Here is a 14,920-nt window from a genome sequence, read left to right as displayed (position 1 = left end):
AACCAAAATGGGATTTTTCTTCAGCTCAGTCATGGTGTCTGCCCCAGGAGCTCTGAGCATTTTCAAGGTTTGGGAAATGAAAGCTGGCAGTTCATCTTTATGAAAGAACCGTAGCATAGTTTTATACAGTTTTAATCCTAGAGGATTTCACTATCCTCAAGGGAGTCAGGATCTGCGTCATCATCCGTGCCATCCAGATCTCCATCAGGAAGTCCCACTGCCGCTCTAGCAGTACCCCAGCACTTAACAGTAGGTCCCGGCAAGGTTCCTACCTGCGATTTTGCTCTGGGAGATTAGAGAGGGCTGAAGATTCTGCCTGGAGAAAGGATTACAATCCCTGGAAAAACTGTAGCCATGAAAAGGTAGAAGCATCCAATCCAGGAGCTACTTGAGGCATACTCACTGAGCTACCATCCTCTGCTGAGGAACCAGTTAGGGGAGTTCCAAAATCAGGCACCCCACCTGAGCTGTCTGCACACAGGCCTATATCCAGCTGGGAAGAGCCAGGCTTAGTGAAACCAGAGGAAGGCAATTCTCCCTGAGCCTTCAAACAGCACTGACACAAGTTAGTGGGCACTCCTGGCTGAGATGCCTGAATATGACAGGCAGTGCAAAAAGAAAGTTGCTTAGGTTTCTTAGGCATAGTCACCATTATGGCCGACAGTGCGCTTGAACAGCGGCTGGAGGCATGTGTCTAGCTTTTTTTTTTTTTGGAACATTCAAAAATACTAGGCATCCAGCCTCGGTGTCAAAAAATTAGGTGTCCAACACTTAGGCATTTCACACCTAGGAGTCCCAATGCCTAGCTGTCCAAAACTTATGAATCCCAAAAATAAGCTCTGTAAAACAATTTAAGTGCACAATACAACTTGTGCACACAGGTAAATGTGCGGCCAGTTAAGGCACTGCTTAACTGAGATGCACAAAATGCAAGGCCCGACTAAGTGTCCAAAAACTGGACGCACAGCTAGACACACATGCCGAACTGACAATTCTGTAGAGGGCAGCCTTAGAAAGCGCGCAAAATGCCGTTGCGGCCTACTATGCAGAGCAGAGCGAAAAAGCCTCAGACCGGGGCCTAGCCTACAGAGGCTGCTCAACCCACCAGGCTGTCTACGTCCATCAACCTCCCATGGAGCAGGACGAACATCAGAATGGTGCGCCGAGCACAGCTACCGGGAAAAAGGAGGAAGCCTTACGCTACAAAAGCCTCCTTTTGCATCTCTGTAAATATAAATATATATATATATATATATTTTTTTTTTTTTTTTTTTTTTTAAACTTACCTGAACTCAACCTTACCTAGCTGAGTGCAGAGAAGGTCTCCAGCTGCTGGAAGAAAGGGCATATGCTGTCACTGCTGCGCTCAGGTTCCTGTACCCGCTGCCTTTCAGCCACTTAAACAGCTAAGTCCATGCCGGCTGAAAAACCAGCTACTGGACCAAGGCACTAATCTGAGGGACCACAGAAATCACCTCAGGAATTCTCAACTGTGGGAGGGACCTTTTGGTATCACCGCAAGAGAGCAGGAAGAATGTAATATCCTTAATTCTCCTTTTTCAAAATGAAGCAATCCCCAGTAGGGAGATGCATGTCCACCATCTGCTGGAGAAGGAGAATACTGGAAGGCTGATGTCACTGCAGGGGGACATGTACTGTGATGTCAGTTTGCTCTGTCTCTATTGCTGGTAAAAGTGCATAACCCACTTATTCTGGACTCATCTGACTGGATGCTAAGAAACAGTATTTACTTGTATATAGAATAAGGAACAAGGTTTTATGTATTAATATTGAGGCTGATAGCCAAAAAAAGATGAACTCCTTATTCCTCTTCATCCAGCCCGACCAATCCAGATGCATGGGTTATGCTTCCCAACCATCAGATAGAGACAGAGACTAACAGGTTTGGTGACATTACCACTTAACAGTCTTCTGTGCTGACCTCAGCCTGCCAGTATTCTCTGGCTCCAGCGGATGGCAGGCAAGAATCCCGTGCTTTGAGCTGAGGCCTGGTGAAAAAGATATCAATTTGGTTGGCAGCTCCTGAGGTGAAAATCTTGTACTCCCTGCCTTGCTTGAGCACAGCCAGTGAAGAAAAGGGCTTCCAATTGTTGGAACTGGGTTTTTCCTGGCTACGTTCACTGGCATTACCCCTCTTTCCTCCCTCCCCATGCTATTTCTCTCCTTTTTTGCAGTCTCTTTAAAAAAACAAAACAAAAACTAAACAAGGCTCCCTTCTCTATTTTAACTCCTTTCCCCTCAACCCTGCGGCTGTGCCTGGTTCCTGCTTGTTAAAGTGGAGAAAAAGAAAAGCGTAAGGCAGAAGAATGGTTTGCCATTTGAGGAACTGCAGACTGAGGAAGAGAGCAAAGGGAGGAAGTGATGGCATCTCTTCAGGAGTGCGGGAAGTGCTCATTAGTTTGCAGCACATGTGGATCACACTGTCAGGCTCTGGGAGGGGGAAGCCTCTCTAAATCTTGTGGGGAGGAGAGGGAGAGAGAGCAGAACATGGAGTTGTCCGCCCTGGGAGGGCCATGTCAGCAGAGTCATCTGCAGACCATTCTCGCTGGCGTGCATGCTGCTGTGGCAGGAACAGTGGCCATATTGGAACCGTGAAAAAGGAGTAACTCAGAGCAGGGGACTTCTGTGCTGGTTCTGGCAGTCTCAGACATTGCAGCAGTCTGGTCCAAGGCTTCTCCTAGTGGAGTTACAAGAAGAGCAGCTCCCATTTCTGTTCATACCCCAGATCAGTCTAGACAAATGGGTTTTGCATCCCCACCAGCAGATGGAGGCAGAGAATAAAATCTTTTCAGGCACTGCTACATAACCAAGAGTGCCACCTGCAGTCCCTCAGTATTTCTCTGTGTCCAGCAGATGGTAGAGGTGCAAACCTGCAGTCTGAAAAAGAAAAGAAAAATAATCAATAGAAAGAGACAGAAAAGAAGAAGAGATGCTCCCTGAAGTGTTAGCTACCTTCGTGGGCCATCACTCAGGGGGAGCCAGACGAGCAAGGGGTTGGCAATCTTTGGACTGCCTCAGCCTGCAACATCCAGAGGGATTGAAAGCCAGGGTTCCTGGCTCCCTCGCTCCCTCTAAGGTATTTTCTTCCACATTGTAGCCTGAAGCAGGGAAGTATGCTTTCTTGTTGAATCTTTCTATGGAAGCTCTGTTCCTTTAAAAAAAAAAAAAAAGGGGGGGTCTTTAGTGGTGAAAGACTTTGGCTGATCGGGTGATGCCTTTGAATGACAGGAGCAGCAGGCAACGGGGAGAGAAGAAGAGCTGGGTCCTAGGAGCAGCTGGGAAGAAGTTACGCCGCTGAGGTAGTTGCGCTGCCAGCAAGGTTTTTGGGTCATCGCGGCAGGAGCTGGTGCGAGTGTGCCACATGCGTTGCTTTCATGGTGCCAGCCTCCGAGCGCAGGAGATCCTGCCTGGTTGTGGCCTGAGATGCATGATTCTCAATTTAGCTGCTCTCTGCTTGGAAGTGCTGGCTGTTCACAGGTAGTTTCCCTTCGCGTCTGGGTTTGACCCAGATGGGCGCGAATGTGTGAATAGTGGCAGCTGTCACAGGACGCGGCAAGTGCTGCAAGACCGGTGAGGAGAACAGCTTGCACTTAAGTTGGAGTACATGATGTGGCAGGTGTGCGCATAATGGCGGTGGCCGTGGGACGAGCAAGTGCTGCAAGTCCAGCTAGGGGAAGGGAAGAGTGTGTGTCTGTGGCATGGTAGCGGCCGTGGAACGTGGGAAGTGCTGCGGGTGTATGTGCCTAAAGTGTGCCTCAGGAGGAGAAGCTCTGGGGCATCCGCTGAGGCAGCGCAGGATAGAACAGTCACCAGATCGGCTGCAGCAAGTGATCTCGACTGCCAAATGCAGGAATGGTGGCCATTTTGTAACCGTATGGCAATCAGCTGGCAGATTAGGGAAAAGGGAGGGATTCCCTACCTCCCTTTAACGCCGGTCGCATATGATTTCTCAGTGGACCCAGAGAGGTGGTGATGAAGCTGGGAAGATTCTGGCGGCTCGGCAGGAATTTCCGTAGTCTTTGTCCTTTTATGACAAAGTTTATTTTAGAAAAAAAAAGAAACGGGAACAGCAGGCCAAACGTGCTCCTCCATTAAGGTCCCTGCAATAGGGTAAGGTGGGCAGGCGAGACTCTTGGGAAGGGTTGAGTTCCTTTTTTCCGTCTGCTAGACCTTAAAGGACATTGGAGCAGTGAGGTTGGCAGGGCAATGACGAGGTTATATCCCTTTTCAGAGGAGGCCCTGGAGCTTTGATGTTGCCTAAGATGGATGCTGAAGGATGTCTAAACCAAAGCTTAGAGATTCAACTGAAGAGGATGTGTGAGGTCTCGACCTCGAGTCTGCGGGTGGTAGTCTGGCTGCCTTCTGCAAAGAGTCTGTCTGTGCTGGGTGCAGAAGGCTCAGGAGAAGGAGTCTTCACCTTTGACCGTTTCCAAGCAGGCAATCCAGTTGGAAACTGGGTGGCAGATGCACTGTATAATTTGGTTCAGACACCTGCCAGGAGCATGGTCTCAGCTGTGGCAGCATGGAGACTCCTGTGGTTGCATAATTGGTCGGCGGACGTGTGCTCCAACTCACAACTGTGCAATCTTCCTTTATAGGCAAACTGTTGTTCAGGAAGGACCTAAAATAACTGATGGAAGCATTTGGGGAAGTCTAAGAGGAATTGGTTGTCGGAGGTTAAGAAGAATGGCAAAAAGGTTTTCCTGACCCACTCCCACTTAAGAGATATGAGGAGATTTCGCTCTAGCAAAACCTCCTCTGCTTCATTGCGGAAGCAGGGCTCGGAAGGGCAGCAGTCCTTTCGAGATAACCGAAGTACCCCCCTGGAGACCTTTGGTCAGGGGACCGGGAGAAGAAAAGCCTCACAATGAAGTCAGGCTGGTCCAATCTTCCTTGGAAGTCATCAGAGGGAGACTAGCTTTCCTTTACGAAGACTTGACCAAGATCATGTCAGATCAATGGGTCCTGGAGATGATCAGAGATGGCTACATTTTAAAGTTTTCTTGTCCGGTCAGGGAAGCCTATAGGGTGTCCTATTGTACATCCAGCAGCAAACGAGAGGTGATCCAGGATATGTTGCAGCTGGGCCAGTACCACCGAAGGCACTAGGACAAGGGAGGAATTCGATTTATTTTGTAGTTCCCAAAAAGGAGGGCACCTATCGGCCCATTCCAGATCTCCAGAGGGTCTTACCGCAGTGCTTCGGGTTCTGGCTTTGCAGATGGAGTCATTGCAGTCTGTAAAGGGGAATTTATGGCATCGTTGGCTTTAACAGAGGCCTGTTTGCACATCCCTATATACTCAAGAGTTTGAGGTTTCTGCAGGTCATGGTGCTAGGGCATTATTTTCAGTTTTGAGCTCTTCCTTTTAGGTTTAGCGGCAGAGCTGTGGACTTTCATGAATGTGATGATGTGGTGACTGCAGCCCTGAGAAGGGAAGGGATTCTGTCTCTCCCTTGCTTGGACGACTGGCTCTTTGGGTGAAGTCGGGAGTATTGTCGATCCATTCAGCGGGTCATGGAAATGTTGCAATATCTGGGTTGAGTAGTAAACCTAGTAAGAGCCAGCTGATGTTGTACCAATCATTGGAGTACCTGGGGGTTGCAGTCCCATACCCATGTTGGTAAGGGTTCCTTGTCTTGGAGAGGGTGGTGGAGTAGCAGTCTCAGGTGCTTCGACTACTGCAGTTTTAGGTGCCCAGTGTCTGGAATTATTTGCAGGTTCTGGGTTCTATGGGTTCTACGCTGGGATTGGTGCCATAGGCATTTGCTTAGATGTGACCACTCCAGAAGCCACTTTTGTCTTGTTTTGAATCCGCTATCGGAGGAGATTCTCCTCCCTTTACCATTTCAAGGGCTTCCAGATCCAGTTTCTCATGGTGACTGTCTGACCCCAATTTAGAGTGGATCTGGAGATTCTGGACTGGGTAGTGATGGGCATGGATCCCGGCCTCAGAGATTGGGGAACTGTTTGCCAAGAGCGGATGGCTCAAGTTCTATAGTTGGCGGTGGAAACGTCCTGGTCTATCAATCATTTGGGAAATGAGGGCTGTGGACAGGGCATTGCTTGCCTTCCTTCCACAGGTTCGAGGTTGGATGGTGAGAGTATTCTTGGACAATGCAATGATGGTAGTGTATTTCAATCATGAGGGTGGGACGAAAAGTCGCTTTTTGGCTCAGGAGGCCCAGAAACTGTTGGTCTGGGTGGAGCAATATTTGGCTGGGATAGCAGCATTGCATGTGCTTGGAGTGGACAATGTGCAGGTGGATTATCTTAGCAGGCAGCAGTTGGATTCAGAGAAATGGGAGTGGTCCATAGAGGCCTTAGACTTTCTTCTAGCCAAGTGGGGCAGCCCTCAGCTGGATCTGATAGCATCGCGAGGCAATGGTATCATGACTTAATGCCAAGGTGGTTTGGTTCTTCAGTTGTAGTTGTAAGGTAGGTCCGAGGGAATTGACGCTCTAGTTCTTCCTTAGCTGACAGAGATCTTGTTTTATGTGTTTCCCCCATGGCCCCTCGTCGGCCGAGTGTTGCGATGCATGGAGAGGTACCAAGGAAGGATGCTTCTGGTAGCGCCAGAGTGGCTGCATTGCCCATGGTTTGCGGATCCACTTCATTTCACAATAGACGGTTCCATCAGATTGGCTCATCTGCAGGGGTTACTTTGGCAAGGGCCCATCTTCTCGGATCGGGCAGATTGTCTTGGTATCGCCTTTGTCTCGTGGCTTGGCTTTTGAGAGGAGGCACTTATGATTGAAAGGATACTCGGACCAGTTATTGCTACCTTGCCTTAGGTTAGGGGGCCATCCATTTCTCTTGCCTATGTTCAGGTGTGGACAGGGCTTTGAAACCTGGTGTTTGGAGGAGGGTTTGTAGCCCTTGTGGGTGGACATTCCTCAGATTTTAGCCTTTTTGCAACAGGGTTTAGCAAAGGGACTGGTCTATAAATTGTTTTCGGGTACAGGTGGCAGACTTCGGATGATTTGGAGGTAAGCTACAGGGGAGGCCATTGGCCTTTCATCCTGACGTCATACATTTTCTGAAGGAGGTGAATCATTTAAGCCCACTGGTTCGTAGAATGTGTACATTGTGGAGCCTTACTTTGGTTCTGCAGGTTTTCTGTGAACCTCCATTTGAGCCTTTACAACGGGCAACTTTGAAGGACCTCACATTGAAGTAGGTTTTTCTGGTGACGATTTGTTCGGCCAGGCGAATTTTGGAGCTTCAAGCTTTGTCTTATGGAGATCCTTCCCTGAAGATTACGGATGACAGGGTGTCATTGTATATGGTGCCTTCATTTTTTATCGATGGTTGTCTCCTTGTTTCATCTCAACCAGACAGTGGAGCATCCGGCGTTTCCAAATTGGTCGTTGGAGGCACCACATGCGATGGGCGCTTCACTAATGTAATATTCATTGGACTCTGTTGCGGTACCTTAAGGTCGCTATCAGTTTTTCGGCTTAGGATTCTCTGTTGGTCTTAGTCAGCGGAGCACAGAAAGGAAATAAGGTATCTGAAGCCATGATTGCTCATTGGTTGAAGGAACCTATTTTTTCAGCCTATCTTGGTAAAGGTCGGACAGTTCCAGTGGGGGTGGGGGTGTGCTCTGTACTAGGCCACAAGCGGCCTTCTGAGCTGAGTGTCAGCTGGTGTCACCACAAGAAATCTGTAGAGCGGCGGCATGTTCTTTGCTTCACACTTGTACCAAACATTACTGAGTAGTTGTTTGGGCATTGGAGGACGCGACATTTAGGGGAGAGTGTGTTACGAGCGGGTCTTTTGAGTTCCTGCCCTGTGTAGGGGAGCTTGGGTACATTTCACTTGTCTGGACTGATCTAGGATATGAACAGGAAAGGAAAATTGGTTTTTACCTGCTAATTTTCATTCCTGGAAAACCACAGATCAGTCCAGAAGCCCGTCCCCTTCATTGCGAAAGATTGTGATTGCTTCAATGGTTTATGATCAGAACTTTCTTTGTGTATGGATGTTGAGCCTTTAGGACTGAAGGTATTCAGTTTCTTTGTTAGAGGGGCTTCAGTCCTTTGTTCTGTGTTTGCCCTGGAGGGGGGAAGTCGATTTTAGTTTTGATAGAGTGAAACTATCTTGGCTTGGGTATGGGTCAATACTGAGGGCTGCAGGTGGCACTCTCAGTTAGGTAGCAATGTCTGAAAAGTTTTTATTCTCTGCCTCCATCTGCCGGTAGGGATGCAAAACTCACTTGTCTGGAATGATCTATGGTGTTCCAGGAACGAAAATTAGCAGGTAAGAACCAATTTTCCTTTTCTTCAGGTGAATATATGATTCCTTCCTCTTCCTGGGCTTCTATTCCTGTGGAACTTGTGAAGTGTTTGTGGCAGGCCCTTTTCTATAGGGCAGAGTGCAGCTCTGGGTTTCTCTGCTGTGGGACCCCCAGCCCGGGAACTCCCTATGGGAATCCAGAGCAAAATAATGAGAAAAGAGGAGGATTGGGAGGGGAGAAAATTCCACGCTTTTGGATCTGTCACTTGTGGATCTTAAGGTTTTAAGGGAAAGTGACAGTGAGGGAGAATCAGAGGAGGAAGAATGTTGCCCTAGGAAAGAGGATAATTCAGCTATGGTTTAGTTATTCCACAAAGAGGAACTTTCTCCCATAGTTTCACAGTCCTTAAGAACTTGTTGTTTAACTATTTTGTGCATCCTCTAGCTAATCTTATTCGGGAACTTGATGTTGCTGCATATATTTATGCAGATGACATCCAGTTTCTGGTGCCTATTGATTCAAGCATAGGTGCATCTGTTGATCTGGTTAGTAACTATTTGATCTCTTCTTTCTAGTAAACTGTTTTTGAATAACAACAAAACTAAAATTCTTGGAATAGGGAGGCTCATTAGTGTCTTGGAGAGCCGGATGATAAAGTCTGCATTGGTTATTGGATAGTTGTGTTATAGAGATTTCGAATAATGTTAAAAGCTTGGGGGTCATGTTAGACTCCAGCTTCCCTTTGGTACCATACACGTCTCAGGTGACTCGGCATGCCTACTTGCAATTATGAATGATTAGGGAACTGAAGCCTTATATGAATGATTTTGCTTTCCAAACAGTAATTTCATTTTTATTTCTTGGGGCGTTAGATTTTGTTTATAGGGATGCTGATTGCTGTGATCAAGATGCTCTAACATACTCAAAATAGTGCAGCTGGGTTAATTTGCGGTAAGAGTAGAAATGAGAGAACTGCTCCATTGTTAGTTTGCCTCCATTGGTTACCGGTGTTGGAGAAAATAAAGTTTAAATTACTAACAGTGGTTTTTTGCTGTTTGTAGAGTAATGGTACAAAGTAATTGTTTAATAAATTAGAATGGTATGTTCCAGGTCAGACTTGCAGTCTTTGCAGGGTTTCCACTTGTCAACTTCAATGGGATATGGATTTTGGTTGCAGCGTTTTCGTAAAAGAGCTTTTATTAGCATAGCTCTCACCAATGGATAAAGGGGCTCTTAGGGAAGATAAGACCATTGCAGAAAGACTAAATGAATTCTTTGCTTCTGTGTTTACTAATGAGGATGTTGGGAAGATACCGGTTCTGGAGATGGGTCAGAAAAATTGAACCAAATCATGGTGAACCTGGAAGATGTAGTAGGTAGATTGACAAACTAAAAAGTAGCAAATCACCTGGACTGGACGGTATGTACCCCAGGGTTCTGAAAGAACTTAAAAATGAAATTTCAGATCTATTATTTAAAATTTGTAACCTATCGCTCCAGGTGTGAACCCGGAAACTATAGACCGGTGAGCCTGACTGCAGTGTCAGGAATAACAGTGGAAACTATTTTAAAGATCAAAATCACAGAGCATATAGAAAGGCATGATTTAATAGAATACAGCCAGCATGGATTTATCCAAAGGAAGTCTTGCCTCACAAATCTGCTTCATTTTTTAGAATACAGCCAGCATGAATTTATCCAAAGGAAGTCTTGCCTCACAAATCTGCTTCATTTTTTGAAGAGGTTAATAAACATGTGGATAAGGGTGAACTGATAGATGTAGTGTATTTGGATTTTCAGAAGTCTTTTTACAGAGTTCCTCATGAGAGGCTTCTATGAAAACCAAAAAGTCATGGGATAGGAGGTGATGTCCTTTCATGGATTACAATTTGCTTAAAAGACAGGAAAGAGAGAAGGATTAAATGGTCAATTTTCTCAGCGGAAAAAGGTAAGAACTGGAGTGCCTCAGGGATCTGTACTTGGACCAGTGCTTTTTAATATATTTATAAATGATTTGGAAAGGGATATGATGAGTGAGCTATTCATTTTTGCAGATGATACAAATTTGTTCAGAGTAGTTAAATCACATGCGGATTGTGATAAATTGCAGGAGGACCTTGCGAGACTAGAAAATTGGGCATCCAAGTGGCATATGAAATTTAATGTGGACAAGTGCAAGGTGATGCATATAGGGAAAAATAATCCATGTTGTAGTTACACGATATTAGATTCCATGTTAGAAGCTGCCACCCAGGAAAAAGATCTAGGCATCATAGAGGATAATACATTGAAATTGTTGACTCAGTGTGCTGCGGCAGCCAGAAAAGCAAATAGAATGTTTGGAATTATTAGGAAGGAAATGATGAATAAAACGGAAAATGTCTTAATGCCTGTATATCGCTCCATGGTGAGACCGCACCTTGAGTAATGTGACAGTTCTGGTTGCTGCATCTCAAAAAAGATATAGTTGCATCGGAGAAGGTAAAGAGAAGGGCGACCAAATGATAAAGGGGATGGAACGGCTCCCCAATGAGGAAAGGCTAAAGAGATATAAGGGCTTTTCAGCTTTGAGAAGAGATGGCTGAAGAGGACTATAAAATCATGAGAGGTCTAGAACGGGTAAATGTGAATCAGTTATTTACTCTTTTGGATAATAGAAGTACTAGGAAGCACTCCATGAAGTTAGCAAGTAGTACATTTAAAACAAATTGATGAAAATTCTTTTTCACTCAACGCACAGTTAAGCTCTGGAATTTTTTGCTAGAGGATGTGGTTAAGGCAATTAATATAACTGGGTTTAAAAAAAGTTTGAATACGTTCCTGGAGGGAGAAGTCCATTAACTGCTATTAATCAAGTTGACTTAGGGAATAGCCACAGCTATTACTGGCATTATTAGCATGGGATCTAATTAATGTTTGGGTACTTGCTAGGTACTTGTAACATGGATTGGCCACTATTGGAAACAGGATGCTGGGCTTTATGTACCCTCGGTCTGACCCAGGATGGCAACCTCTTATGTTCTTAACTATGGAATATGTTATCAACTGCAGTGCATTTGAAGCTGACCTATCAAAAATTCAAAAAACATGTTGATGCTTTCCAGTTCCCTAGTGCTTGAGTGGATGGGTTTGCATGGGTAAAGGGTTTAACACAACACATACAGGAATGTTCCTTAGAATGTGGCGAGAGATCTGGAGGATACAGCTCAGATGACACTAAGGGTTGACCTTTTTGGCAGATACCTCATAGGATTCGACCTGGGCTTCAGTTAGGAGTATGACTTTCATTGTAGCTGCCCATCGTTTGCTATGGCTATGTAACTGGTCAGCAGTTTCAATTTCCAAAGCAAGGTGTACCAAACATTCCTTCTAGGGAATTTTTTTTGAAGAAGATTTAGAAAAGCTTCTGAAAGCATGGGGGGAATTGAAAGTCCCCTGTTGTCTGAAGACAAGCCTAAGAGGACATCACAACCAGCTTTGGCTTGGAGCCGATGTAAGGATTCCAAGCATGCGAAGCCAGGGAGGTTGGTGCATGGCCAGCAATCTGGGCTTTTGATAGATTCCAGTCCTTTCAAAACTACAAGAAGAGAGGTAATGATGGAATCTCAGGATGGTCCAGAAGTTCTCAGACTTTCCAGTGAAGGTGTGGGCAGCCACTCTCTGTTACAAAAGCTAGGTGGGCGGTTGTCAACCTGTTTCCAGAGGTGGGTCCACATTACTTCGAATTAGTGGGTCTTAGGAATAGTCAGGGATGGCTACGCTCTGGAGTTTTTCCATCCTTTTTTTCAGATGCTTTATGGTTTCCCCTTGTCAATCCATTCATAAGGAGAAGCTGTAGAGATGACGTTTTCATGGCTCCTGCATATAGGGGCAGTAGTTCTGTCTGGTACTCAATTTACTTTGTGGTAGCTGATCTGGACAGGAAGCAGATCAGCAAAACTCTGAAGGCATTCCACTTTAGGATGGAGATGCTGAAACTAGTTATAATAGCAGCACAAAAATCTTAATGCCATTAGATCTGAGGGAGGATATTTGCATATCCTGATAAAAGAAGGGCATCAGAAGTATATTCGCCTTGCAGTGATGGAGAATGGGGCACCTCCAATGTTGGACTCTCCCTTTTGGGTTGGGGTCAGCGCTGTGCAGAGAAGGTATGTTGGTGCATCCGTGTCTGGACAATTAGTGGATCTGACCAAAGTTGGCCCAGGAAAGCGAATCAGCAATGGCCAGAGTGATGTAGTTTTTGCAGGATCTGGGCTAGGTTTCCAATTTTGACAAAAGCATCTTGCTTCCCTCTTGATCCCTGGAATTCCTGGGAGTTTGGTTCGATATCAGGAAGACTGGATCCAGATGACAGAGATAAAGATCTGGAAGTTGCAAAATCAAGTATATGGTTTATTGAAGATTCAGAGAATCACAGTGTGGATTTATCTTCAAGTATTGGGTTCCATAGCAGTTTCTTCGATTTAATGCCTTGGGGCAAAGGTGCACATGAAACCCTTGTTAGAGGGCCTTGCTGTTGAAGTGGTCTCCTCATTCCCAGGTGTATTTCATGAGAATTCCTTTTTTACTTTCTTTTCTTTAAAACTATTTGTATTTCACTGATCTAATAACCATTATACTCAGTGGATTAGAAGCTCAAAAGCATATAACAAAATATCTTCATACGTGAAATAGAACAAAATGAAATCAACACGCATGATAAATAATATAAAATCATCAGCCCTCTGATGACACAAGCCAAAGAGAGTTTTGCTTTGTTAGCTAGTATGTAAGGACTTGACAATGGGAGTGGATCTTGAATCTTAAATCTCCCATTTGGATAATGGTGATCTCCGATGCCGATCTCTGGGGCTGGGGCTCACTGTATAAGGAAGGTACTTTTTTTTAGTTTGCTTCCATTCTTCAGGACCAGGGGTGGGGGGGGGTCAGGATCTTGGCAGACAATGCTATGGCAGTGGCATATGTGGTTCCCTGAGGAAGGATCACTTCTTTACTCCAACGTGTTGGCATGTGGCTGAAGATGTAGGTCTGTAGTTAGGCTGAGCAGAGAAGCATGTAAAAGGGCTCTCTGTTGCTCTTATAGGAGGCATAGAGAATATACAAGTGGACTTACTTAGTCACAACAGACTGGAACTCAGAAATAGTCTGTCCCAGGAGGTATTCTCCCAGATTATGTCTAAATGGGGAGAGCCAGTGATGGACTTGTTGGCAGTGGGCAGAAACCCATAGATGTGAACATTTCTCAGCCAAAGAAAGTTAAGAGGTTCATCCAGTTTGGATGCCCTGATTCAAGACAGGCCAGTTCAGGGTTCCCTCTGTGACCTCTGATGGGCAAAGTCCAGGCATCAGGGGCTAGTAATATCGATAGCTCGCTATTAGCCAAAGCGCCCTTAGTATGTGGATCTAGTTATGATGCTAGTCGGGATCCGCTATTGTTGCCTCACGATAAGGGCCTACTGTTCAGGGGCCGGTGGTTCATGAGGATCCATCTCGGTTTTGTTGTTCAGCTTGGACCTTGAAAGGGCTTATCTGTCAGAGAAGGGATATTCTCAGAAGGTTGTAAATACTCCTTTGTGGTCCAAGAAAGTTTTCACATCCTTGGCACATGTGAGAATTTGGAAGTTGTTTGACGACTGGTGTTCCTCTAGGAAGATCTCAGCTTCAGTTGGTCCTTAACTCCCTAAGGTGCAGGTAGCAGCTATTGCCTGTTGCAGAGGCCAGTTGGTGGGCAGACCTTCATTGCCTCATCCGAATGTGTCTTGCTTCCTTCAAGAAGGGAAGCATATTTGACCTACAGTAAAAGAATCAGTATCTCTCTGGAGTTGGATTTGGTTGATGTCATTCCTGGTTGGTAATCCTTTTGAGCCTCTAAGAGAGGTATCACTTAAGTTGTTTACTCCTAAGACATAATTTTCTGGTAGCAATATGTCCTGCCAGATGAATTTTGGAACTGCAGGCTCTATTATGTAGAGATCCCTTTTTTGTTCTTTGGATGAGGCACTTTAGATTCCCATGGTTCCTTTGTCCCTTCCTAAGATGGTTTCACATTTTTCCATCTTAACCAGATTTATGTCTCTCTTCCATTCAAATGGACTCAGATGGAGAAGAGTACACTCAATTTTGTCATTTAGATGTTAAAGTTCTTTTGCTCAAATTAAAGGTCATTAATAATTTCATAACCTCAGAGTATCATTTCTTCGATTTAATGGTTCTAGAAGGATTGGAATAGTTTTGAAAGTGTCAGTAATTCGTTGGAGTAAGGAAGTGATAGGGGAAACTTACATATCTAAGGAATTGCTGCCTCCCAAGTAATTGAGGATATAGTCTACCAGAACGCAGATGGCTTCATGGCAGAACTTTGCCTGATGTCGCCATTGGACATTTTTAGAGTGGTGACCTGGTGTTCCTTGTCTCGACCTTCTAGCCAGGGAAGAAGCTTCCTTTGGTTTAGAGGTCTTGAGACCAGGCTTGACAGTGTCCCACCCGGTAGAGGAATAGCTTGGGTACATCCCATGCATCTGGACATGTCTGGCTGGATGAAGATGAAGGAGAAATTAGTTCTTATATGATAATTTTCTTTCCTGTAGGCCAGCCAGACCAGTTCAGGACCCTCCCCGTTTTGCCAAGTGTATTATTCTCTGGACTTATTTTCAAAATA

General features: G+C 45.4%; 1 protein-coding gene across 3 annotated transcripts in view; it reads left to right on the top strand.

Moving 5' to 3' along the window:
* The window catches only part of FAAP100 (FA core complex associated protein 100), a 105,519-nt gene that overhangs the window by 75,722 nt on the left and 14,877 nt on the right, over positions 1–14,920 (top strand). The window lies entirely within an intron of this gene.

This window comes from Rhinatrema bivittatum, chromosome 4 (genome assembly GCF_901001135.1).
Source record: "Rhinatrema bivittatum chromosome 4, aRhiBiv1.1, whole genome shotgun sequence".
NCBI lineage: Eukaryota > Metazoa > Chordata > Amphibia > Gymnophiona > Rhinatrematidae > Rhinatrema > Rhinatrema bivittatum.
The sequence above is the reverse complement of the archived record's forward strand: the minus strand, read 5'-3'. Positions and strand labels throughout refer to the sequence as shown.